Source organism: Leopardus geoffroyi, chromosome A2 (assembly GCF_018350155.1).
Source record: "Leopardus geoffroyi isolate Oge1 chromosome A2, O.geoffroyi_Oge1_pat1.0, whole genome shotgun sequence".
NCBI lineage: Eukaryota > Metazoa > Chordata > Mammalia > Carnivora > Felidae > Leopardus > Leopardus geoffroyi.
Genome location: NC_059331.1, coordinates 51024439 through 51050577, shown reverse-complemented (window position 1 = coordinate 51050577; position 26139 = coordinate 51024439). Strand labels below are relative to the sequence as shown.

At 42.5% G+C, this 26139-nt stretch overlaps 1 long non-coding RNA gene across 3 annotated transcripts in view; it reads left to right on the top strand.

Annotated features, from left to right (window-relative positions):
* Positions 1-26139, top strand: part of LOC123605936 — a 53631-nt gene that overhangs the window by 23125 nt on the left and 4367 nt on the right. The window contains exons 3-6 of one of the 3 annotated variants that reach the window (XR_006716019.1): positions 1453-1654; positions 5989-6042; positions 6917-6991; positions 17981-18745. This is a non-coding gene — a long non-coding RNA (uncharacterized LOC123605936). Of the gene's footprint in view, positions 1-1452; positions 2666-5988; positions 6043-6916; positions 6992-17980; positions 18746-26139 lie in introns of those variants that run through there. The other 2 variants (XR_006716018.1, XR_006716017.1) reach the window with 2 other exon arrangements.

Genomic DNA, 26139 nt, shown 5'->3' with positions numbered 1-26139 from the left:
AAGAAACAGAGGGGTTCCTGGGTGACTCAGTCAGTTAAGTGTCTGGCTCTTGATTTCAGCTCAGGACATGATCTCATGATCTCAGATTGAGCTAGTTGTTAGCACAGAGCCTTCTGGGGATTCTCTCCCTCCCTCTGTCTCTGTCCCTCACCTCCACACACATGTGTGTGCCCGCCCATGCGCATGCTCTGTCTCTCAAAATAAATAAATATATATTTTTTAAATAAAGAAAACAGAAGGACAGATATCATATGTTTTCACTCATATGTGGATCTTGAGAAAGTGGACAGAAGACCATGGGGGAAGGGAAGGGGAAAGAAAATAGATACACAGAGGGAGGGAGGCAAACCACGAGAGACTATTAAATACAGAGAACAAACTAAGGGGGTGTTTGGGGGAGAGGAAAAATGGGTGATGGGCATTGAGGAGGGCACTTGTTGGGATGAGCACTGGGTGTTGTATGTAAGCCAATTTGACAATAAATTATATTCATAAAATAAAACAAAACAGAACCTCACTCTACTAAGAACTTCTTTCCAATTGGTGATACTTAGGTGATATTTGTTAGGCTTTCCATCAAGTAGTTGACTGTTATTCTTTGCTTTTCTTTAAAATTATTCTTTATAAGTTTTCTCCTTGATGGTGGACCCTAAGCCTTACTTAGATCTCTATGCCCAGCATGAGGTGTGGCAAGTGGTAGACACTAAGTAAGTGTTGACTTGAATTTAATTCCACTTCTGTGTTAGAAGCTATGTCTGGTTACTGATGTGGGAAACAAAGGCAAATGAAAAATTAAATTCCCTTACTGCCTACAGCCCATTGACAAGTCCTTGAAACAGGCAGTGATATTTCTCTAGGAGCTCAGCTGCCTCCGTGATGACACTTTGCTGAAGGCAAAAAGGGAATCTTAGCTTAATGTTATCCCAACTCCCAAGGATCCTGTACGTACTTTAACATATAAAAATTCCTTTGGAAACTTCCTTTATCTCTACCCCCAAGATGTATGTTGGCACCGGTACTCCAAGCATATGGCCCACTGATACACATCTGAAGGGTCTCGTGACTGAGCTTTTACTGAACAGAAATAAATGACCTTTTCCTAACAGCAGCTAGCCCTTCAAGGTCCTGGAAGGAAACCTTGTTTCCAAAGTACCTTAGAGACTTATGCTATCCTTAACCCCCTCCCAACCTGAAGAGTCACTCTTCACAACCCCAGTGCAGCTCTTTCTGCCCACAGGTCCTGCCCCCGTGCTTTAATAAAATCACCTTTTGCACTGAATATATCTCAAGAATTCTTTCTTGGCCCCCAGCTCCAAACCCCAACACTTCAAACCACATCAGTACGACTTTAAGGAAATGTTTGAAAGAGCTATTTAAAATTTGCTTATGATTAAGTCCTACTTTCAGTCTGTCAGAACATTAACCAAACATTGTCTCGCTCTTTTATCACAGATTGGATGCCTGGAGAGAGAGACCGAAACAGACAGAAGACATACACAGAGAGAGACTGACTGACTTGTATCTTTGAGAAAAGAAGGACACAGAAAATTGCAGGGTAACCAGACCCTGTCTGAGAGAGAATTCTTTCTTTGTGCTAACAGTGGAGAAATGCGGGGCTGTCATATGAGGAGCAGTCTTACTCTTTGTGTATCAGGTAAGGCAGAAAAGAGAAGACTAAGGTTCAAGGAAAGGGAGAATTAGAAGCGGCCAATTGATTGAAATCAACAAAAGGACGGCCAAGAAATATGAGAAACGAAGAGGAAGGAAAGACTGAGAGGGCGTTCTGTCAATAGCATTTAAAAGAGAGTAAGGAATGTAAAGTGACCCGCTGTGAGGGAGCTACAAGATACCATCTGTGTTCTTTTCCCTGTGAGACCCTCTCTTCTGAAAAGAATTGTCATCCTCAAGCCCCGAACAGCGCTGCACTATTTTGTTGGTGATCTTGCTTTTAAAATGTAGACTATGATGTTATTTTAAGAGTTCAATTAATCTGCGACAACATTCCAGTATTTTGTAAAATGAAAATATGCCGAGTCATCCTGTCAAGAGAGAGGATAACCTTCAAGAAGCTAGGGTATTTTTTTCCCTATCATCATGGTTGCCGATTTTGACAGGGAGTTACCCAACGTGCAAGGAATATTCCTTGGTGTTAGCAGTGGGTTCCATATCATGTTTTGAGCTAGTATGGTCTTCTGGTCTAGAGCCATTTGTGTCTGAAAATGATGGTTGTAGTAACAATTTGTCATATTCTCTTTGCAGCAAGTTCCTTTTGCTCATGAGCCTGTTATTATTGAAGAAGCATTTCGTTGTAGGTAAATGACCCTTGCCTTCTGTCTTTAATTGAAACTCAGCCTGCTACAGTTAATATGTTTCATTGCTCACTAAATCTTGGGAGGAAAACCTAATGTGCTATAAAAGCAAAGGAAACAAAATTAATTGATTTCAGCACACATTTTTCCTATGCGATGGAGCCAGCTGTTTCGAAAGTAGAGTGCATATGAGTAGCTGGCTGTGGGCATGTATGCTTCTATGATTATATTCTGTTGTTTTTCAAAAGGAGCTCTTTTGATATTCTTTATTATGTAATCTTCCTCACTTTCTTACCAGTATCTGTTCAGTTGTATAGTTCTGTTTTGAGAAGAATAAACCTTTGGTCTATATGAAAGGGAGTCTGAGACCTGTCTGTAGTCACTTCTTGGGCATGGAGTGTGGGCTTGATCTCTGTATCAGGAAAAGAGGTGCAAGAGAACCTCACTAAAAGGGCTTTTACCACACTGTGTTAGATTAGTATTTTTCAGTAGTAGTGACCCAGCACAGGCTCCTCAACAACTTGAGAGAGAGCAATTCAAGTTGTATCAGTTAGCTATTGCTGCATAAAAAAATCACCCCACAACTTAATGGTTTAAACCAACAATAATATATTACTCTGAACTATTTTCTGCTGTTGGTTTGCCTGGGCTCACTTATGTGGCTATATTCAGTTGTAAGGTTAGCTGGGGGATGGGCTCATTTGGAATAGCAGGAATGGCTGGGCCTCATTGTCTGTGCGGTATTTCATTTTTGGCTTCATACCACGGTGGTCTTGGGGTTCCAAGAGTATGAAGGTGGAAGCTGCAACACCTTTGGAACTTACTCAGCATCACTTCTACCATATTCTGTCAATTCAGAATTCAGAAATTCTGAATTACAAATACAGATACAAATTTGCAAGTCTCAAGATCAGCTCAGTTTTGAGGAATGGGGAATCTACCTCTCCTCTTGCAATATTTTGAGGAGTCTCAAAATATTGTGGCCAAGTTTTTCACTCTACCACATGGCTAGTTATCTAGGAGAGAATTTATGGGATATTTGGGGTTGGAAAGGGTGGTCGTATCTGGGTTTTGAGTCTCAGACAACTGAGCCAGCTGTCTCTAAAGTGTAGTGCGTATGATGGGGCACCTGGGTGGCTCAGTTGGTTGGGCTTCCAACTTTGGCTCAGGTCATGATCTCAAGGCTTGTGAGTTTGAGCCCCGTGTTGGGCTCTGTGCTGACAGTTCAGAGCCTGGAACCTGCTTCAGATTCTGTGTCTCCCTCTCTCTCTGCCCCTCCCGTGCTCATGCTCTGTCTTTCTCTCTCTCTCAAAAATAAACATTAAAAAAAAAAAGTGTAGTGCATATGAAAACAGCTGGTGTGTATGTGTACGCCTCTATAATTGTATTCCAAATTCAATCCACATCATAGTAATTGGGCAAATTGCTTCGAGTCTCATTTCTTCATCTTTAAAATGGGAATAGTGGTAATGCCTCTCACAAAAATTGTGAGGACTAAATGAGAGATAATGTATAGAAAGTGCTTTGTATAGTTCCCAGCACATGGTAGGTGCTCAAATAAATTGTAGCTAATTTTACTTTAAAATTTTCTTTTTTAAAAATCCTTAGCTATTTTTGTTTGTTTGTTTTACAAGTAGTTCACATTCCTAGCATGAAAAATCATGAAAAATAGAAAAGCAAGAAGAGAAAATATATTTCAGATTACCCAATATTTTACCACAGATTTAGCCACTAACAGTCTTTTGGTGAATTCCTTTAGATTCTAGACTTTTTTTTCAGTGCACACGCACATATGAATGAGTGGTAGAGAAACAGAGAGAGACACACACATACACACAGAGAAATATTGGTGTGTATTTTTAGATGTATACATAAAAGTTTTAAAAACCAGAAGAGTACTTATTACTTTTTATTACTTGTAGCCTCCTCACCCTGGCATTTATATAGGGCAGTCTCAATTACCCAGTGTTTTTTGTTGTTTTTTTTTTTAAGATTTTATTTTTTAAGTAATCTCTACACCCAGTGTAGGGCTTGAACTCACAACCTCAAGATCAAGAGTTGTATGCAAGGGGTGCCTGGGTGTCTCAGTCATTTAAGCATCTGACTCTTGATTTCAGTTCAGGTCATGATCTTACAGTTCGTCAGTTCGAGCCCCATGTGCTTGGGATTCTCTCTCTCTCCCTTTCTCTCTGGCCCTCTGCCATGTGCGCGCACGTTCTGTCTCTCAAGATAAATAAATAAAAACTGTTTTAAAAAGTTGCATATTCCACTAATATAGCCAACCAGGCGCCCCTCCGTTACTCGGTGTTAAATAGTACCTGACTCACAACCTATCATTTTAGTCTTCTCTGGATCCCAGATATCAAGGCAAGAGCTCATACCTGTTACCAAATGTGAATTTCCCAGAGTGAATCCAGGAAACACCAGAATCCTCAGATGCTGTGAGAAAAAAAATTCTGTGGTCAAATAAGTTAGGGAAATGCTACATATTTTCTCTTCTAGTTTTTGAGCATCATAGATGCTCATTCTTTTAAAAGATTTATTTTTTATTTTTTAGTAATCTCTACACCCAATGTTGGGCCCAAACTTCACAACCCTGAGATCAAGAGTCACATAATGCACCAACTGAGCCAGCCGGGCATCCCCATTAGATACTCATTTGTGATTTAATAAATATACAGTTAATTAATACCTATTAAATATGTGACTAAAGCATGTTAAAGGCTCTGAGAACTCCTATTGTAAAGCATCCTGTTTTCTGTCCCCAAATTTCCACATTTACATGTATTTTCCCTTTAATTTCATTTTGAAAAATAATATACAGTAAAACTAACATTTTTTTTGGTGTATACTTCTTTGAAATTTTACACATATGTGGATTTGTGTAACCATGACCACATTCAGAGAATAGTGTTATTACACCCCCAAACTCCCTTGTGTTACCCTTTTATAATCACATCCCCTACTTCTCTAACCCCTGGCAACCACTGACTTTTCTCTACCAATATAGTTTTCTTTTTGACATTTCTCTTTTATAAGAATGTCATATAGATGGAATTATATACTATATAGCCTTTGAGACTGGCTTTTTTTATTCAGGTAATACCTTTTGAGACTCACCCATGTTGTTGCAATTATTATTAGGTGTGTGTGTGTGTGTGTGTGTGTGTGTGTGTGTGTGTGTATGTTTAGGTCTTTGTTATTGTTGAATAATATTCCATGTTATGGATGTTTATTTATACTGTTGAAATATATCTGGGTTGTTTCCAGTCTTTTGGTAATTATGAATAGATCTGCCGTAAACATTCATGCACAGGTTTTTGTGTAAGCATAAATTTTCACATCTCTAAGGTGAATACCAGGAATGGGATTTCTGGGTCATTTGATAAATATGTGTAAGCAAACTCTCTTCATTTGTGTAATACCTGTTAAGATCCAACATGACTAGTATTTGACAGAATGCATTTCATAGGATGCACTTTGGGGAGAAGAGCTTTAGGAAGGCCTTGAATGCTGTGACTTGTTGCTGTTTTTGAAAGTCAAATGGACCTCACATCCATTCCACACACCCAAAGCTTGCTTAGGCTCAGCCAGGACTCCCACCACACTCTCACTTATTGAGGACCTACCGCCAGACATCTGTGTTACAATCTCATTTAACCCTCTCATGATTTTGCAGGCGAGGAAACTGAGCCCCAGAGAAGCTCACAACCTCCCCAAGCTCCCATGGCTGGTAAGTAGCTGAGATTGGAATCTTTGTGTCTTAAAGTTAAGTGCTTCTTTTGCTACCCCCTCTACCTGTCTTTTTCTTCCTTTCCCTCTTTGGACATTGTTATCAGGGTCTATAATCAATTGTCTTAGACCAGGGTTGGCAAATAAAAAACACAGTCGCTATCACTTCCCATTTCATGACAGACACCACTAATTTAATTTCACCTCTTTCTTGCTCAGCGCTGATGCAACTTTCTCTAGACCACTGTCAGTTGATTGGAGTTAGTTAGCCCTTGAGCTAATAACCATTTGCTATTTTGTTCTTGGACTTTGTATTAGTTATCTATTGCTGTGTAACAATCTCAAAACATTGTGGCTTAAAAATAGTCAATATCATTTATGATCTCTCATAATATCTATGGGTCAAGAAATCAGATAGGGCACTTCAGAATGGCTGTCCCTATCCTGCTATGGCTGGGGGCACAGTGAATTAGCAAGGACTCTTTGAGAAAGTGACATTTAACCAAAAATGGGAATTTATCAGTTCACCTGAGAAATTCATGGGGATAAATGTGTAGTGATTGGATGCAGGGCCCCAGAGTATGTTCTCAGGGTAAATTTTCTTTCTCTTCTGGTCTGCCTCTGATTTTGTCCCTACCTTCTGTGCTGTTGGCTTTATTCTCAGGCATGCTTTCCCTAAAGACAGTCTAGATGGACAGCATCAGCTCCAAGCTTATCTTCTACTGGCCTAGCAAGCTCAATAGACCAATTATCTCTTTGCCTATGGCTCCAGAATAGTTACAAGGTTGACACTTGTCTTAGTCCTTTTCAGCTGTTTTAACAAAATACCACATACTGGGTAGTTTATAAACAACTGAAATTTATTACCGTTCTAGAGGCTGGAAGTCCAAGATCATGATGCCAGCAGATTTGGTGTGGCTGGTGAGGACCCACTTCCTGATTGGTAGAAGGTACTTTTTCTGGTGTATATTCACCTGGTAGAAGGGGTAAGGGATCTCTTGGGGGGGGGGTGTGAATCTCTTTTATAGGAACCCTAGTTACATTCATGACCTAAGCACCTCCCAAATGCCCTACGTGCAAATACCATCTTTAAGGGTTAGGATTTCAACATATAAACTTGGTGTGGCCTGAGGACACAAATATTCAGACCATAGTAATGCTGACTGGCCTACCTTTGGTCATAGACTCACCTCTGAGCCAGTCACTGTGACATGGAATCCAGGCCTGGCCAGTAGGCAGCCAATCCCTCTTGAACCCATGAGCCGTGTTGGGGAAATTTGTTCCTCAAACGGATGAGATGGGCTTTGTTATCAGAAGAGGGCATGCTAGGCAATGACAGTAGATGTTCCCTGTGCACAGCGAGGTACCTTTTGACCCTGAGGACATTTTCTCATCTCTGCTCCCCTGTTCCTGTCATGGCTTTTCACTCAGCTGCGTCCTGTCACGCTCATGTTCCTACTCTACTTGTAGGCTTTTAGTTTCCCAGGAGGACCATTTAAAGGTAGATGTACCCTTTCATAGTTGAAGGTCTAGTTCTTGATCCCTGATGCCTTGATTTACTTCCATGACTCCCTGTATTTCTGATTCCTAGTCTGCTCAGGATTTGAAGGTCACAGAGCACTTTGGCTTGAGTCTTCATTTTCTGGACACCTAACCTGTCTCTCATAATTAGGAAATGGTTACTCCCTAATCTGTGGTCTTGACTCTGGGCCTCTTGACTCCTTAGTCTGTGCTGTCTATAAACCCCTTAACCCCTTGCATTTTGCTTTATTTTTTCACTGTCCCTTGTTACCACCTACTTCTTGGTTTCATAGTGTCCCTTGGGTCAGATTATTTCCTAACAGACATCTGCTGACCGGTTTGCTGGCCTTTGCCTTCCATCAGCAGGCTTCTCTCTCTCTCCCTTTCTTCATTTTGAGGTTAAGCTGAGGTATGGTATATTTAGCCTTCGATTAGGAAACAGAAGCCCTGAGTTCCAAACCTGATATATGTGGCTTTAGGGAAGGCTTTTTAATCTTTCTAAGCCCTAATTTTCTCATCTATAAAATGGAAGAATACTATCTACCTCACAGCAGTGCCTTGAAGATTAAACAGGAGAATGTACTTATTGCGATAATAGTGGGTAATAATTGTAAAATGCTAATGTTTATATGTGTGTGTTTAAAGCAAGTTTATTTTTTCTCCCTTCTTTTTTATATATTTATTTATTTATTTATTTTTAATGTTTATTTATTTTTGAGAGAGAGGGAGAGGGAGGGAGGATGCCAGCAGGGGAGGGGCAGAGAGAGGGAGACAGAAAATCTGAAGCAGGCTCGGCGCTGTCAGCACAGAGCCTGACATGGAGCTCGAGGCCACGACTGGTAGGTTCATGACCTGAGCTGAAGTCATGCTCAACTGACTGAGCCGCCCAGGTGCCCCTATGTTTTCTCCCTTCTAAGCATCTTTCTTTTATGCATTTTCTCCATTCAAGCAGCTAGGCTATTCTGTGCTCGTTAACTCAGGAAAGGAAATGTCAGAGCAGAAAAAAACAAATAGGAATCTTTCTGGCTTTGGCTTTCAAAAGCCTAATGCCCTCAGGAGAACATTGAAAACCCTGGACTGGTCAAAATGAGTGGAAGCAAGGGATTTGAAGAGAGGGCGAGAGCTTCTTCAGACTGGTAAAAGTCCACTGTTTGGGCAGAGGTGCCGGGGTGGGTGGAAGGAGGAGAGACCAAGGCATGTGCAGGGGGGTGTAATGAAAGCATCAGAATGCAGCAGAATGAGAGGGGCCCGTGCCCTCCTTTCTAGATAGAGCCCTGGGGAGCAGAAAGGACATAGCTGGCAGATTCTGGGTTCCCAAGGTGACCCACAAATAGTGCTGGGTTGGAAGGGGTCATGCATCCTGGGGATGAAGGACACATCAGTGCTGATCACTGAAGATTGAAGCCTGTAGGCCTGACAAAGGTGATGGTGATTTCACTTGACAACCACATAGATAGATGACAGCAAGGACCAGAGGGCACTTTTGTCCTGCCCCCTCCCTGTACCACGATTCTCCATAAGCACGTAGAACCTAGAGGCATTCCCTGAAGGTGGGAGGAAGTCTTCAGATTAACTGAGGTTATGTTCTGCCACTCTGGTCGAATAGGGGCTAAACATGAAGTTGAGTTTAAAAATATTTTCTATCTGTGTGGTAGATTGAGACCCATACCCACTACCACAGAAAGCACTTAGCCTTTGTCTGTAGGTAGGCACCAGAGTGTTTACCAAGTATGAATTCAGATGTTATTGAGCCTCAGAATGTATGTAACATCCTGCTTGACGTTTGGGGTCTGGTGCAGCCATTCCCTACATCAGGGGTTCTCAGGGTCTGGTCCCAGGACCAGCAGCATCAGCACCACTGGGCATTTGTGAGAAATGCACATTCTCTGTCCCCCCTTCCCCCCAGAACTACTGAATCAGAAACTCTTCAAGGATGTTCTAATGCATGCTAGAGTTTAAGAGCCAAGTTTCTCAGACTCAAACACTCAGTTTACAATTCGATACTTGACTAGCGTCGGCTTTAGGCTAACCAGATATTTTAAATGTTCCACATGAGGACAGGAGAGCTTCTGATTTCCCCCAAAGCTTTCCTCATAACCATGCCCCTTTTATTTCACTTCATTGAGGATCCAGCTCCTGAGAGGAAAACAAGGGAGGCTGGAAAGAGACCCTTTATTTAGTAAATGGGGAGAGGGGATCACAGGCAAACATGATCTTAAACCTTTACCAAATCTCCAAGGAGCCGGTGAACTTCATAGGGAATGATTTTGTGGCCAGGCAAGGTCCTAGGGAAATTTATGGCAGAAACATTTCCCCATTTCTGGGTCAGGAAATGATAGCACACGGATGGAATTTACAATGGGAGTGTGAATGGAGTGGCCCCACCCAGGCAGCCCAGCAAAGGCCCCTTTTACTGGCTCTATTCAAATATAATGAGTGCTCCCCAGGCTCTCCTGGCTGACTGCTTTTTCTTTTTCCTCGATTGCTTTCACTTTTTCACAGAGGACTGCCCCGCTTGTGGTCCACTTGGGACTGGGGTGAGCCTTGATTTGGCAGGAGAAAGGAAGAAGTACACGGTGGCCTACAAAATTGAATTGTTCTGCCTCCCTGGCCCCTTTCCTTGAATAATAGGCCTTTGTGCTTTGAAATGTAGGGAAGTCCCAGTTTCTCAGGCTTTAAAAAAAAAAGCAAACCTTCCTAAAACCTCTTCTCCTGCCTTAAGATGCTTAGCAGGGAGTAGTTAAGGGGCAGAACAGTTATTAAATCAAATGTTTCTTTAATAATTTTAGAAATTGTTAGGATAGCTGATTTCTAAACAAATATATTCTGTGCGTTCCTTCAGATGGACAAAAATATTGGCTCAACTTAAAAATCCAGCTTAAAAAAAATCATATGAAACAAATCTCTACATTAAAAAAAAAAAGCCCAAAAAAGTATTTTTGGCTCTAGCCAGTGACCCACTTTTATGAAATATTTGACAAAGCAAAATTGTATTACCAGAGAGGAATTCAGACAGCCTTTGGAGTCTGTTGAAATGGGTTTTTGATAATAGGCGTGACTTATTTTAATTTTTAATTTTAATTTTTTTAATTTTAATTTTTTTATTATTTTTTAAATATGAAATTTATTGTCAAATTGGTTTCCATACAACACCCAGTGCTCATCCCAACAGGTGCCCTCCTCAATGCCCATCATCCGCTTTCCTCTCCCTCCCACCCCCCATCAACCCTCAGTTTATTCTCAGTTTTTAAGAGTCTCTTATGGTTTGGCTCCCTCCCTCTCTCTCTTTTTTTTTTTTCCTTCCCCTCCCCCATGGTCTTCTGTTAAGTTTCTCAGGATCCACATTAGAGTGAAAACATATGGTATCTGTCTTTCTCTGTATGACTTATTTCACTTAGCATAACACTCTCTAGTTCCATCCACGTTAGTACAAAAGGCCATATTTCATTCTTTCTCATTGCCACGTAGTATTCCATTGTGTATATAAACCACAATTTCTTTATCCATTCATCAGTTGATGGACATTTAGACTCTTTCCATACTTTGGCTATTGTTGAGAGTGCTGCTATAAACATTGGGGTACAAGTGCCCCTATGCATCAGTACTCCTGTATCCCTTAGGTAAATTCCTAGCAGTGCTATTGCTGGGTCATAGGGTAGAACTATTTTTAATTTTTTGAGGAACCTCCACCCTGTTTTCCAGAGTGGCTGCACCAGTTTGCATTCCCAAATTTTTAATTTTTAATTTTTTTGTCCCCATTCTCCTGCCTTCCTCCTACCAGCCTAGGCATGATTCAGATCATTCCATCTTATAACTGAGCCAATGAACCAACGTGAGTTTGCTCCTTGGTGAGTCACAGATACACTAGGTGGAATTGTCACCCAAAGTAAACTTTATTTGCATCAAATAAGGAGATCACGGTGGGGGGTGGGGGAGGTCGGGGAATGACTTCCAAAGCAGTGACTCCTTGAGCAAGGGTGAATGGGTTCCTTATTTAGGCTTAAGATGAATATTTACATAAGGGAGGCTTGTCATGGTATGTAGATGCAGTCATAAGGAGGCACCTGCGCCTTCAGGAAACATGCCTATACATACATTGTGTTATGTAAATAAAGCTGTGGTCCTTCTTGGATGGAGATTTTAGTATTACAATGAGGTAAAGGTAGTTGTCAGTCATTCTAGAGGTCACTTGGTGGTCCATCTGCATAGGCATGAGTCTAGGGGTACTCTGAAACGGGTCTGGGTGGTCTGGGCCAGCTGGAGGTCTTGTCAGGATTGCCACTATTATTTGAGGGGTGGTTTTGGGTTCCATTTGCCTGAGTTAAGAGATAAGCTAGAAAGAAGAGCTTAAGGAAAAAATGTGGGACAAAGGTCGACGAGTACAAGCAGGTGGGCAGCAAAGGTCAGATCTGGGGTCTAGCTGGTGACACTGTTTTCCTTTCACTAATTTTATCCTTCTGTTTCAAAGGTGTATGTTAATAATAGCATTCCATCCTTTTTTTTTTTTAATCCTGAAAACAAATTATATTGAAAAATCATTACCATCATTTAGACCCACATGTGTTTCAGTGGTTTAAGTATATTTGAACATCTTTGATTTTCATTTTATTATAAAAGGTATGATTTCACCATTTATGTTTTTGAATTTTATGGAATGTGGCAGAAGATTTGATATTCTTTAATCAAGGACTATTATTTGTCTCTTTGGCTGGGGTACTGGAGGCCAGGCTCTGGAGCTAAACTTGGAGTAAGAGGTTATTATCTGCCCCTCCAACAGCCATTTTCCTTTCTTCAGGTTCTAGCCCATATTTGTGTTTTCTCCTCTCAGCAGGTGTTGTCTGTGAGCACCACTCCCAACTCTTGATCTCCATCTGGCCAATCAAATTATCAAATCCTTTGTCCCACCCCCCAGCATGAGGTTAGGTGAAAACCACAGTGATTTCTTTAGGGATGGGCCACATAATGCAGTCATAACCAATGAAATACAGCCAAGGCTTTTCTGGGATTGGCTGGAGAGAGGCAGGTGCCCTCCTTCCATTGGTTCTTATGTCTGGGAAAAGGTGGGACTGGAGGTGCAGCAGCCAGTTTGGTACCCTGAAGGGAAAGCCTGAAGCTAGGGCAGAGGCTGGGGACCTTTGAAGAGCCCAACGATGAATGAAACCAACCCAGCTGAAGATAGAGCTAAGAAATGGAGAAAAATTCAGTCCCAGTGACATAATTTGAGTCCTGTGCCTGAGTCCAGCCCCCTACCATTAGAATGTTTAGTTCTTCAAACCAACAAACCTCCTTAGTTGCTTAAGCAGATCAGGACGGATTTTCTATTGGTTGCTTTTTTAGTGGTTTTTAGTTGTTTTTTTAGTGGTTTTTCCCAGGCAGGTCTGGAGTCCAAAGGTGCTAGGAATTTGCCAAGACACAGCTCCAGGTGTTGAGGATGAGGCTTGAATTTGGTCATCAGAACTGGACCCCAATGCCAGGCCCCCTTCCCAACCCCACCCCGCCTGGTGGAGGGGGAGGGGTGACTCAGTGTTGGTTTCTGTAGAGGAAGGCTATGTCCTTGCTGTCTCAGGTCAAGTCTGTCCTGGGAACTAGGAGCAGGACTGGACTGTGGAGGTGGCAGACCACAATCCTTCAGTTGTTTTGAGAGAAGAGGGAGGTTGGGCACATATTGTCAAGGGCTATAGTAAAACAAACTTCATGCTGTGTTACATCTCTTCATTTCATGGACCCTTTATTCTCTCCAGGGAATGTGTCTTTACTTTGGATCTCTGCCGCAAACATCTTCCCACCCTCTTGTGGTCTGCTGAACTTCTACAACTGGGTTAGACAACTCCCCTCAGTGTTCTTGTAGGCTCTTTTATGTAATGGGCATCACATTTATCATCGTGTATTTTTAAAAAATGTGACCATATTTGGAGGTATGGCTTTAACTTTTTTATTTTTTAATGTTTATTTATTTTTGAGATAAAGAGAGACAGAGTGCGAGCAGGGGAGGGGCAGAGAGAGGGGGACATAGAATCTGAAGCAGGCTCCAGGCTCTTAGTTGTCAGCACAAAGCCCGATGCGGGGCTTGAACTCATGAACTGTGAGATAGTGACCTGAGCTGAAGTCAGATGCTTAACTGACTGAGCCACCCAGGCACCCAGGTGACAATTTTTGTTTATCTGTTTTGAGAGAGAGAGAATGAAAGCGAGTGAGCATGAGTGTGGGGAGGGACAGAGAGAGAAGAGAGAGAATCCCAAGCAGGCTTTACTATACTCAGTGTGGGGCTTGATCCCATGACCATGAGATCATGACCAAGAGCCGCCTGCGTAACCAACTGAGCCACCCAGGCTCAGTGATGACAGTTGCCCCAGTGGTGACAATTTTTAATGGACTGATGAAGGAAGTCTTCATGGGAAGGTGGCATTTAAGTAGAATTGAAGGAGTTGAGTGAACAAGCCATGTGGATATCTGGGAGAGATACTTTCCAGGTGAATGGAACAGCAAGTGCAAAGGCCCTGAGGTGGGGGCTTGGTGTGACTGAGGAACAGCAAGGCAGCCATTGTGGGTGGAGTGGAGTAAGCACCAAGGAGAGGAATAGCAGTTGAGGTCAGCATGGACTTGACAGGAAAATAAGGATCAGAGCTATTTCAGTTCTTTACTGCTGCATAAGGAACCACTTTAAAACTTAGTGATTTAGGGGTGCCTGGGTGGCTCAGTTGGTTAAGCGTCCAACTTCAGCTCAGGTCATGATCTCATGGTCCATGAGTTTGAACCCCACGTCAGGCTCTGTGTTGACAGAGCCTGAAACCTACTTCAGATTCTTTGTCTCTCTTTCTGCCCCTACCCTGCTTATGCTCTGTCTCTCTCTCAAAAATAAATAAACATTAAAAAAATTTTTAAAAATTAAAAAAAAAAAACCTTAGTGGTTTAACATAATTTATTATTTCTCATGATTTTGTGGTTTGATTAGGTAATTATTCTGTTGGTCTCATCTGAGGGCCCTCTTGTGCCTGCTAGGCAGAATGCTAGGATGGCTGGGCCTCTCTCCTGATATGGTTCCTCATCATTCATGTGTCTTGCTTAACCTTCTTATGTGGCAACAGGGTACCAAAAGGGAGCATTCGAAGGGGACAAGCCCCGGTGTGCAAGTGCTTATCTAGCCCCACTTTCATCACATTTGCTCGTCTAGTATTGGCCAGAGGACCCATATAGCCAAGACCAGAGTCAGTTTAGGAAGGGACCACATGAATACCAGGGTGCAAGATTCAGTGGGGCCACCCATGGAGGTTCAGGGATCCTTGTTTCTAAATCTTTTGGAAGAATGGGGCAAGGGTGTACATGATTGATGGGCTCTGAGGTTGGACTTGAATAGAGGACAGAGCCCAGGTCAAGAATGTTGACCACATTCCTGTGATCTAGTTGACTAGCTTTGTCCTTTGGTAGAGCCAGGGAATCACTGGAGAAGACTGTAGTTCCCCACTGTTTCCCTCAGCCTCCACTTCCATTGATATAAACAATTGGTATCATCTCAGTTGTATTTAAGGTACTTTGCAAACACAGTTTCATGACAAGTCCCCAAACTCGATTTCCAACTAGACTGCTGTCTTTAAGCTGCACCTAGGTAGGAATTTTGGAGTTACCACTGACCCTATAAATAAAAGGAAATGAGATCTGGTGAATCCATCAGGTGAACAAATGCCATTCACCTGAATTTGAAAGGAAGAGAGATGAAACTACAAGGAAATGGTAGTTTGCCAACATGATTGTTTACTGATTCATACAGCAAATATTTGGAGAGTACCTACTGTGTGTTAGGCATATGCTGTTACCATCATTTAAAAAAGACTGCAGAGAGGTCTTGTGGAGGGGACCCTGAAATCTATGCCTTGAGTCTCATTTAATAATTGGCTCTCAGTGATACCTTTGTCAGGTATTCATAGAAAATCTTTTATTTTTTAATTTTTTTAAATGTTTATTTTTGAGAGAGGGAGCGTGAACAGGGGAGGGGCAGAGGGAGGGACAGAGGATCAGAAGTGGGCTCTGCGCTGACAGTAGTGGGCCCTACGTGGGGCTTGAACTCATGAACTGAACTGTGAGATCATGACCTGAGCTGAAGTCAGACGCTTAAGCGACTGAGCCTCCCAGGCGCCCCCATGAAAAATCTTTTAGACAGGCTTCCTTGAATTGTAGTTTCCTTTTATCTCCTTACTGTCCATAGCCTTTGGAATCATTTCAGTGCTTTTTTTGATTATTATTATTTTTTTAAGTTTTAAAAAATTTATTTATTTTGGGAGAGAGAGAGCAAGTAAGGGAGGGGCAGAGAGAGAATTCTAAGCAGGCTTCGCACTCTCAGCACAGATCCCATCATGGGCTGGAACCCACAAACCGTCAGATCATGATCTGAGCCAAAATCAAGAGTCAGATGCTTAACCAGCTGAGCCACCCAAGCGCCCCTGATTGTTTTTTTCTTTAAAAAACTTTTTTTAAGTTTATTTATTTTTGAGAGAGAGAGAGAGAGACAGAATGTGAGCAGGGGAGGGGCAGAGAGAGAGAGGGAGATAAAGAATCCGAAGCAGGTTCCAGGCTCTGAGCTGGGGCTTGAACTCATGAGCTGTGAGATCATGACCTGAGCCAAAGTCAGACACTTAACTGACTGAGCCAGCCAGGTGTCCCATTTTGTTTTTCAAATTAAAAATTACTTTATAAACTTTTTTCTTGATTTTATAAATGATATATATGCTTGTTGAAAAATATCCAAACACATAGACAAGTGAAAGAAAAGATTATAAATTTTTTTTGAATTTCTATTCAGAAGACACTACTGTTAACATTTTTGTGATCTGCCTTCAGGCATCCTTCAGTGAATATACATGCATGATGCAATAAATAGGATCATGCTGTAACCTGAGTTTTTAAAAATCCCATTTTGTGAACGTGCAAATTTGTTCAATCCCACATTGAAGGATATTTAAGTTTTCCAGTTTTGCAACTAGGATTAAGTAATTTTTTTGATTCTCTGACTTCACACCTGCCCCTGCAGTTTTTCTGTTTTCTTTGTTTGGAAGATACTTCTACTTTGCCGAAGATACCGTCTATGTAGGCTGTGTGTGTGTGTGTGTGTGTGTGTGTGTGTGTGTGTGTGTGTCTTGGCAGTTTTGATCATTGATGAACATTTTGTTGAAGACCTCAAATAGGAGCTTCTGAATGGTTTTCAGGTAATGTATGATAAGTTTTAAAGGCCTCCTTTGGGGCATCTGGCTGTTTCATTTAGTAGAGCATGCAACCCTTGGTCTTGGGGTTGTGAGTTCAAGCCCACGTTGGGTGTAGAGCCTACTTAAAAACATAATAAAGGCCTTTTTCCATCTTTTCCTTACATGTAGCCTATATTTGGCTAACTAAAACACCTCCTAAATAGTTGTGTGGAGGGTTCCTGGGCTGGCCATCTCCTTCCACACTGTTGAGTTGAATTGTGTGTAACCATGGTTACCAGGCTTGCTACCATTACGTCCTTAAAGAGCTTTTCCAGCCCCCGTGGCCCCTGGCTTGCCTGTGTGTTCAGAGGTTAAACTACCTCCAGAAGTTTGGTGCCCTGGCTGTGGGTGGTGAGGGTATGTGTGTGGGAGGAGTGAGGAGGGCAGTGATAGAAGCTAGCTGGGACTGTGTGGGCTTCTGCCCCACTTCTTGGTCCTCTTCACCCCTGAGACTTAATTGTGAGCAGTGCACTGCCATTGTAACACTTGTCACATTGCATACTAATCTTTTGTTATGTGACTGCCTCCCTGCCTGTGGCTATGAGCTTCCCAAGGAGAGAGACCTTTCCTATTGGTGTGTGTCCCCCAAGTATCCTGTGCAGTACCTGGGAAACATTTGTTAAATGAATGAACAAATTTAGTGATTGAGTGAGTGAGTGAAAAAAATGCAAGACAAATCCTGATATTACAGCCAGACTATGTTTGGGTGCTCAGTATGGGGAAAGAAGAGGGAGGTGGGGAAGGCCAAGGCATGGAGGAACACAGCCTTAAGTATGTGGGCTTTGGAGTGAGAAAGCCAGGGCTCAAATTTGGGCCGGGCTACCTACCAGTTGTATAACCGTGGGCAGGTCACTCAACTTTTCTGCACTTAACTTTCCTTATATATTATAAAAGGATTATTTCAAGTAACAGATTGATTCAATAAATATTGAGTACAATGTGCTAGACACTATTCGAGGTTTTGGGGAAGCAGCAGGGAGCACAGTCTTTTGTGGCAGCCATAGAATCACGCTGCTCGGAGCAACTTTAAGAAAGGGGTGCAGTTAGCACCTATGAGGGGTGTAGTTAGCTTCAGCCTCCCTCCCCTGCTCCACTGTGTTCGTGCTGAGGCTGCGGTGAGGGTCGTAGGGCACTGCAGCCTGGGCTTTTCTCAACCAATCCTTCCTTCCCTCTGTCTCTCCATAGGTGTCACACCTGCATCAGGGTTGGAGGCACACCTGCCTATTCCTGCTCCTTCCCCCTTTATCCTTCTCATATGTTTCTCCCAAGAATTCCCCTGCATGTCTAATTCTGTTTTGGCATCTGCTACCTGGAAGGCCCAAACCAATAGCTTTGTTCTCAAGAACCTTACCCAACAGAAGTCAAATAAAACATATCTCTGAATGTTGTTGTGAGGATGAAGGAGATGATGTTTGAGAACGGCTTAGCAATAGGCTGGCACCCAATAATAGCTCAAATATGTGCATTGTTTTTGCTGTTGTTGTTATCTTCATTGATTTTGTTGCCCAGGTGAGCAGATGGAAAATGGTATCTTTCAGGTATCAGTTTCGTGAGTTGGTTTAACCCAGTGGACTGCACCTGACCCCAGGGAATTCTTCAGAGTTTCTTCAGGAATAAGAGGCTACAAATAGAAATGGCAAGCCCCAGAAAGATGCTTTGCAGCCTTCAAGGACTGAGCATGGAGATTCCAGAAGAATCTTCTGATTCTAGGAAGGTCCGAGTGTGGAGGGAGAGAAGCCTAAACAGTAGGCTTTGAGCTCTGTTCCTCACTGACAGTAGCAGTTGCCACTCACTGAAGCTTGGAGGGAGAGCCATGGGGCAGAACATGGTGAACATGAGTATAAGAGTATGGAGTCAGGCTGCCCAGATTCAAATCCCAGACCTACCACTTACTCCCTATCTCCCAGGCTTGTTATGTAATTTAAGGTAATAAAGATAGAATGGTCAGCATAAAGTGTCTGAACACGGTTAGTCTCCTTCCTTTCTCCCACAACGTTTTCATTCCATTATACTTGGAATAGTTAACATGAGTGTAACTTCTTTGGGTTGGCAAATTATGGCTGGTGCCTGGGCTGAGTCCCTGTCCTGATTCTCTGTGGATTATTGGGAAGAAGAGGAAAGTCTCACAAAAGAAAGGAGGGAGGGCCCTTGGGCACGGAAGAGGAATAGGGCTTTTTCCCTGGACTAGTATTTATTGAGGAGCCACCATGTGCCGGCCCCTCTCCTGGGTGCTGGGTTTATGAAGGTGATTAGGACCCAGACACCATTCCTAAGGAGTTCAGATACCAACTTGGAAGCAGACAAACGGGTATGTAAATAGTGCACTGGGTCCCATGTCAAGGCAGACACACAGAGTTTGGGAGCATGTGACCATGGGTATAACTGTTTTTGACATTTCTCCCCTCCCAGAGTGGGTGACACTTCCATGGCTCCTAGATTTTTTTATAGCGTACAGGCATACTGTTGGTATTCACTTTTAATATGCATAATATTAGAACAGGGCCTATCATGTAAAAAAGTCCTCAAAAAGTGTTAAATTAATGGGCATAAAGCTTCAATTATGCACTATGAGTAAGTTCTAGAGGTCTGCTCTACAACATAATGCTTATAGTTGACAATATGGCACTGTATTGTGCACTTAAACATCTGTTAAGAGAGTAGATTTTTTTTTTTTAAGTTTGAGAGAGGGAGAGAGAGAGTGCACAAGCTGGGGAGAGGGACAGAGGATGAGAGAGAGAATCCTAAGCAGGCTCCCCAGTTGCAGGGCTTGATCCCAGGACCCAGGGATCATGACCTGAGCCGAAATTGAGTCAGATGTTTAACCAACTGAGCCACCCAGGTGCCCCAAGAGAATAGATCTTATTTTAAGTGTTGTTACATTAAAAACAAAACAAAACAAAAACAAATCAAAACAAAAAAAAAGTGAAGGAAAAAATAGAGGATATGCTACAGCTCATGAGTGCCCAGAACAAATATATGACTTCTAAAATTTATCATTTACTATTCACTGCATTTCAAAGTGAAAAACTGTGGGAGAAAGAAAGTGTCAGCTATTGCAAATATATTTTTTGAAAGTTTATTTATTTATTTTTGAGAGAGGGAGAGCACAAGCGGGGAGGGGCAGAGAGAGAGAGGGGGAACAGAGGATCTGAAGCAGCCTCTGTGCTGACAGCAGGGAGCCCGATGTGGGGCTTGAACCCATGAACTGTGAGATCATGACCTGAGCCGAAGTCAGAAGATACACTGACTGAGCCAACCAGGCGCCCCTCAGCTATTATAAAGGTTACCATCCTTGATTGTTGTCTACTGTCTTTTACCGACCAGAATTCTGAGGTTCTGAAAGGTGAAGCACCTTGCCTGGGATCACACAGCTGAGTATGGGCGTCTTAGTTACTAGCAACCACGTCTCTGGAGTTCCAGCCTACTGCTCTGGGACATTCTCAGAGTGGCTCACTAGGTGGCGCTCTTCCCCCGGGAGAGGAACCGACCAAGGCCCCAGCCATAGACTAGCCTTTTCTCATTAGAACCTAGCACTCTAGAGCAAACAGGGATTTAGAGAGACAGAGGAATAAAGGTCTGAAAGTATGTCTCTGTGCCCAGAGTCATCCACGGTCACAGGGTGGTACTGGGGCAGTGTCCTAGTTTGCTCAATTCCAAATCTCCTTTGTTTCCCATGTGGCATCCCTTGCCCACATCCCTATAGCTGCTTCTGGGCCCTTTCTTACAGAGCTAGGTGCTTCCCTGTTGGGCAGTTGCTATGCTCTGCTATCTGGGTGTGGAGAAGGTATTTAGAAACTGGGCAGGGGTTTGAGGCAGGCTGGTGGACCCCGCCCCCTGGTCATTTCTTATCCTTTTCTAGAGTCCTTCAGGGGCAGTATGTGTATTGCTCAGGGCAGAGACCCTGGAACCATATCACCCTTTGTCCAAACTCTCATCCTCATCCTTCTTTTACTAGCTGTGTGCCTTGGGCAACTGGTGAACCTCTCTGTCTCATTTTCCCATCTATAAAATGGGAATAATAGAATACCTATCATATAGGGTCTTTGTGAGGATTGAGTTAATATATGGAAAGCACTTAAAATAGCTATAAGCATGTGGTAAGAGCTATAAAAGTGTTTGGTCTCAGTATTATAATTCACTAGCATCCTACAGGGATTTAAGAGTTTATGCAAGAATGCCAATAAATGTCATCATACTCCTTACCTATTCAGTCATCCTATAATATGCTTTTCATAATAATGACTGCCATCTACTTGCAGTTATGCTGTGCAGTAGGCTAAACCTAGGATTTCAATATCTCAGTTAATCCACAGAACAACCCTATGTTACTATTCCCAGTGCAGGGTTGAGGCTTTGATAGGACTAAGTCGTTTACCTAGGATCACACAGAAAACAACAGACCTGGGACTCAAGCTCAGACCTGTCTGATGAAGCTTTTTACCACTACACCATTGTACCTTCTATTCAAGTCATTTATAAACACCAAAACTAGCCCCCAGAGGAGCCCCAGGCATCAGCTATGCTCGCAGTGCAGAAGTCATCCTTCTCTGGGGTGAGGTTTCTTATCACTCTTATCCTGGGAGACAAAGGGGCAGATTTCATAGATGCCTCCCTACTCCCCTGCAAAGACACAACATGCTTTGACTGACAAAGAGGCCTCTTTAGATTAGAGGTGTTAGCCATGCAGCTTTCAAGGGCCATCTTCCCCCATCCTGTTTATTCTGAAGCTTGCAGGCTTGGCTCTTACTTGGGCAGGTGGGGAGCCTTAGTCTCAGGCATGTGAGTTCACTTGAGTTCTAGGCGGTCCAGGATGTAACACAAGCTCTCAGTGACTCAGGCCAGCCTATCTGGGATTTTTCCTCTCTTGGCATGTGAGAGAGTCTGTACAGCATTGACATCTTTTAGCCAAGAAAGAAACAGCAGGCACCAACCTACAATTGCAGAATCATAGAATGTCAGGGCTGGAAGGGACCATTGGATGTGGAAATAAGGATCCTGAGGAGGGAGGGGTTTTGCTTTGGATCACATCAAGCAGGAAGGACAGTGGCCAGATTAAAGCCTTTACTTGTCCTTCAGTACCCTTCCCACGACCCTCAGCATCCAGGAATACTGAGAAGAGGCCTGAGTTGGGATGAGGGTGGTGGCAATGTGCATTCCGTCTACTGAGCATATGTGCATTCAGCCAGTTGGCTTTCTCTTGAGAGCGTATGTGATGATCCTCTATAAGTTTCTAAGCCCCAGCACTATTGGCATTTAGGGCTGGCTAATTCCTTGTTGTGGGAGCTGTCCTGTGCATTGTCCGATGTTTAGCAGCATCTTCGGTCTCTACCCACTAGATGCCAGTAGCAGACCCCCGTTTTGTGACAACCAAAAATGTCTCCAGGCATTGCCAAATGTCCCCTGAGGACCAAAATTGTTCCCCTTCCTGCTCTCCACTCCTGTTGAAAACCAGTGCTCTAAAAGCCGGCTTTTCCCTTCCAGAAAGATGTATCAAGGGCCTGCTGTGAGCTATGCTGTGCTGGCACATGATTCAAGCAGGGGCTCTGTCCTTAAAGAATGTAGAGACTAGCTGTGAAGACAAGGCCACACAGGTGGCAAAGTTTGGGAAGCCCCTCCACAGAGACAAGAAGCAGGTACTCTGAGGAGCACAGGGGCAGACCCCACTGACTGGGGAGATCCAAGAAAGCTTCAGGTAAGGACATGGGGATTTTCTAGGCAGACAGAGCAAGTGAGGGACATTCCAGGTAGAAAGAATGGAATGTATGAAGGTAAAGAGTTGTGAGGTGTGACGTGCTGCGGGAAAAAGTATTTTAGTGTGACTGTCCTCTAGAGTGCATCTGGGAAGTAGTGGGGGAGGAGGCTGGAGAGAGGCAGTAGGGATGATGATAATGACAACAGTTGACACATATTGAGCACTTACTATATGCCAGATACTGCTCCAAGTGTCTTACATGTATTGTGTCTTAATCTTCACAACAATCCTTTAAGAAGCTACTATTATTACTTCTACAGATGGGGGAAATGATGCAGAGAGATTAGGTAATTTGCCCAAGTCACACAGCTTGGGAAGGTTATGGAAGTTTTGTTATGGTTATACCAAGGGTTTTAAGTAGAGCAATATCGTTGTCTGTGTCTCAGTTACCTTTTGCTTCATAACAAACCACTCCAAACTTTCTGGTTTAACCAACACCATTTTATTACATCTCATGATCCTGTGAGCTGGTTGGGGTTCACGTGGGTGGTTCTTCTATGGATCTGGCTCGGGGTCTGTCATCAGTAGCAGTGAGACAGTGGCTAGGGCTGAAGTTTGGGACTGGATGTCTGGCACATTGGTATTTCTTCATGTGGCTTCTCTATTACTCTTTGTCCTTGTGGGCCTTTCCTGGTGACCTCTCTCCAACAGAGTAGCCTGTTCTTGGTGCTCAGGAGCTGCCAAGCCTTCTTAATGTCTGTACTCAGGATATCACTTCCTTTGTGTTGAACTGGTCAAACTCATCACAGGCACAGCCCAGATTCATGGGGAGGGAACAGGGGGTTCATCTCTGGTGGGATGATCGGCCTGTGTGTATAGGGAGGGTTGTGAGGCCATTTTTGGATACTAGATATCACAGCCACATTTTTATTCCAGAAGGGATATTCTGGTAGCATTGTGGACATGAATTGAAGAGGACAAGACTAAAGATTTGAAGATGAATTATTAAGTCATTATAATAGCTTTGATAATTTTGGTTTAGTCAGTCACTTAGCATCTGTCTTTGCTTCTGTACTGTGGAAAGACCAGAGTAATTGTCTTTTTTTTTTATGTTTATATATTTTTGAGAGTGAGAGAGACAGAATATGAACAGGGGAGGGGCAGAGAGAGAGGGAGACACAGAATCCAAAGCAGGCTCCAGACTCCGAGCTGTCAGCACAGAGCCTGACGCGAGGCTCAAACTCACAAGCCGTGGGACCATGACCTGAGCCAAAGTCAGACGCTTAACCAACTGAGCCACCCAGGTGCCCCAATTGTTTTTAATAATAATAACATAATAATAATGCCAGCATACATTTATTGAGTACCTACTATATGCCAAGCACTATGATAGTACCTTTTTAGATGGTTTAATCCTCACAATGATCTCATGAGGTATATATATTCCTACCTATTCCTATACTGGATAGCATAAACAATTTATTTTCTTATAGTTCTGGAGGCTGGAAGTCTGAGATAAGGTGTTGACAGGGTTGTTCTCTTTTAAGGCCTCCCTCTTTGGCTTGCAGATGACCATCTTCTTCCTTTGTCCTCGCAAGGTCTTTTCTTCTGTGGGTACCTGTGTCCTAATCTCCTGTTCTTATAAGAACATCAATCATATTGGATTAGGGCCCACTCTTATGACCTTTTACCTTAATTACCTCTTTAAAGACCCCCATCTACAAATACAGTCACATTCTGAGGTACACATTTTGAGAGAACACAATTTAGCCCATAGAATCAATAAATTAGCATATACTCATGTAGTTAATAGGTGAAAAGCCGAGTTTGACCTGAGTCTGATTTTATGCTTCTTTATTAACTACTCCTTATACTGTTACCCACAACTGTGTTCAGTTCTTGTCTCAAGAGAAAAATAACAAGGTGGAGGAAGATACCAAACCTGCTTAGCTTTGCATTTAGGATCTATCTGTTTATAACGTGAGCAGACATTGAATTCCAGTTACATGTTCTGTTTCCTTCACCTATAGCTCTATCATAGTGATCTTTTTGGAAGGACATTGAAGAGTGACATATCCTGACAGAATCATAAATGAGAGTGATAATAGTGATCACTAATACTTGATGAATGTGTGCCAGATAGAATGCTAAGTGCTTTACATGCATTATTTAATTCTCACAGCCATCCTATTAGAAAGGTACTATTATTATGTTTCCTATTTTACATATGGGGAAGTTAGGAGAGTAGTGAGTTAACCTGTCTAAATCTACCCTACTAATAGAAAGTGACAGGTCATGCTGAGCACTCAGGAAATCTGAATCTAGAACCTGTTCTTTTAGCTATTATGTTTCCATATTGACTCTGAGAACCTGGTGAAGAATAAATCTAAACCATTCCCACAAAAATAATCTAAGTCAGAGAAGACTCCTTAGGCCATAATTTTTCTAAAAGTTTTCAGTTGCAACTATCGAGATACTTATTGCTATGTATCAAAATAAAATACTGATACTGCTGCTTCTTGATTTATTAATTTTAGAAATCACCTTGTAAGTTGCTGTTATGAGATAAAAATGTCTGTCTGTTACTTCCTCCCTATCCTTTCCTATAAACTTCTATAGTCAAAGGATAATTTTTGTTAAAACAATATTTATTGATTATTATGTTATGTAATTGTTATCCACTGCAAAGCCAAAACGTGTGCTGTGATTTTATTTCCTTCTTTGTATAATTTTTGTTTTTCCTGGAGTTGATGTTTTTTTGTTCATTTTATTTGCATTATTTCCAATGTATCTGTCCTTTTCTTTGCTGTCAGAGTATTCATGGCCTATGAGTAGTTTTTCATACTCAAATGGATATACTTTCTAGAGCTTTCTGGAGACCTCCTGAAATGTAGGATTTTTGTCTATACCTCTAGTATAGACAAGTTTTTCATTAGGCCTTACCACCTAGTTGTTATTCTGGGAATTCTCTTTGCTTCTTCTTTTTTTTTAATGTTTATTTTTGAGAGAGAGATAGAGATAGTGAATGAGTGGAGGAGTTGTTGAGAGTAAGGGAGACACAGAATCCAAAGCAGGCTCCAGGCTCTGAGCTGTTAGCACAGAGCCCAATGTAGGGCTCGAACCTGCAAACTGTGAGATCATGACCTGAGCCAAAGTTGGATAATTAATTGACTGAGCCACCCAGGCGCCCCTTTTTGCTTCTTTTTTATATTGGAACCTCTGTTTCCTGGCTTTCATATCTTATTTTACTTCCTTGTTCTGGTTTCTGTTGCTTTCTTCTTCTTTTATTTTTATTTTTATTTGAGAGAGAGAGAGAAAGAGAGAGCGAGAGAGCACATGTATGAGTGGGATAGAAGGGCAGAGGGAGAGAGAGAGAGAATATTTTTTTTAAGTTTATTTATTTTGAGAGAGAGAACAAGCAGGGGAGGGGCAGAGAAAGAGAGAGAGTCCCAAGCACAGAGCCTGTCAGCACAGAGCCTGACACGGGGCTCAATCCCATGAACCATGAGATGATGACCTGATCTGAAACCAAGAGTCAGATGCTTACCAGCTGAGCCACCCAGGTGTCCTGAGAGAGAGACTCTTAAGCAGGCTCCATGCTCAGTGCAGAGCCTGACATGGGGGCTCTATCCTATAACTCTGGGATCATGAC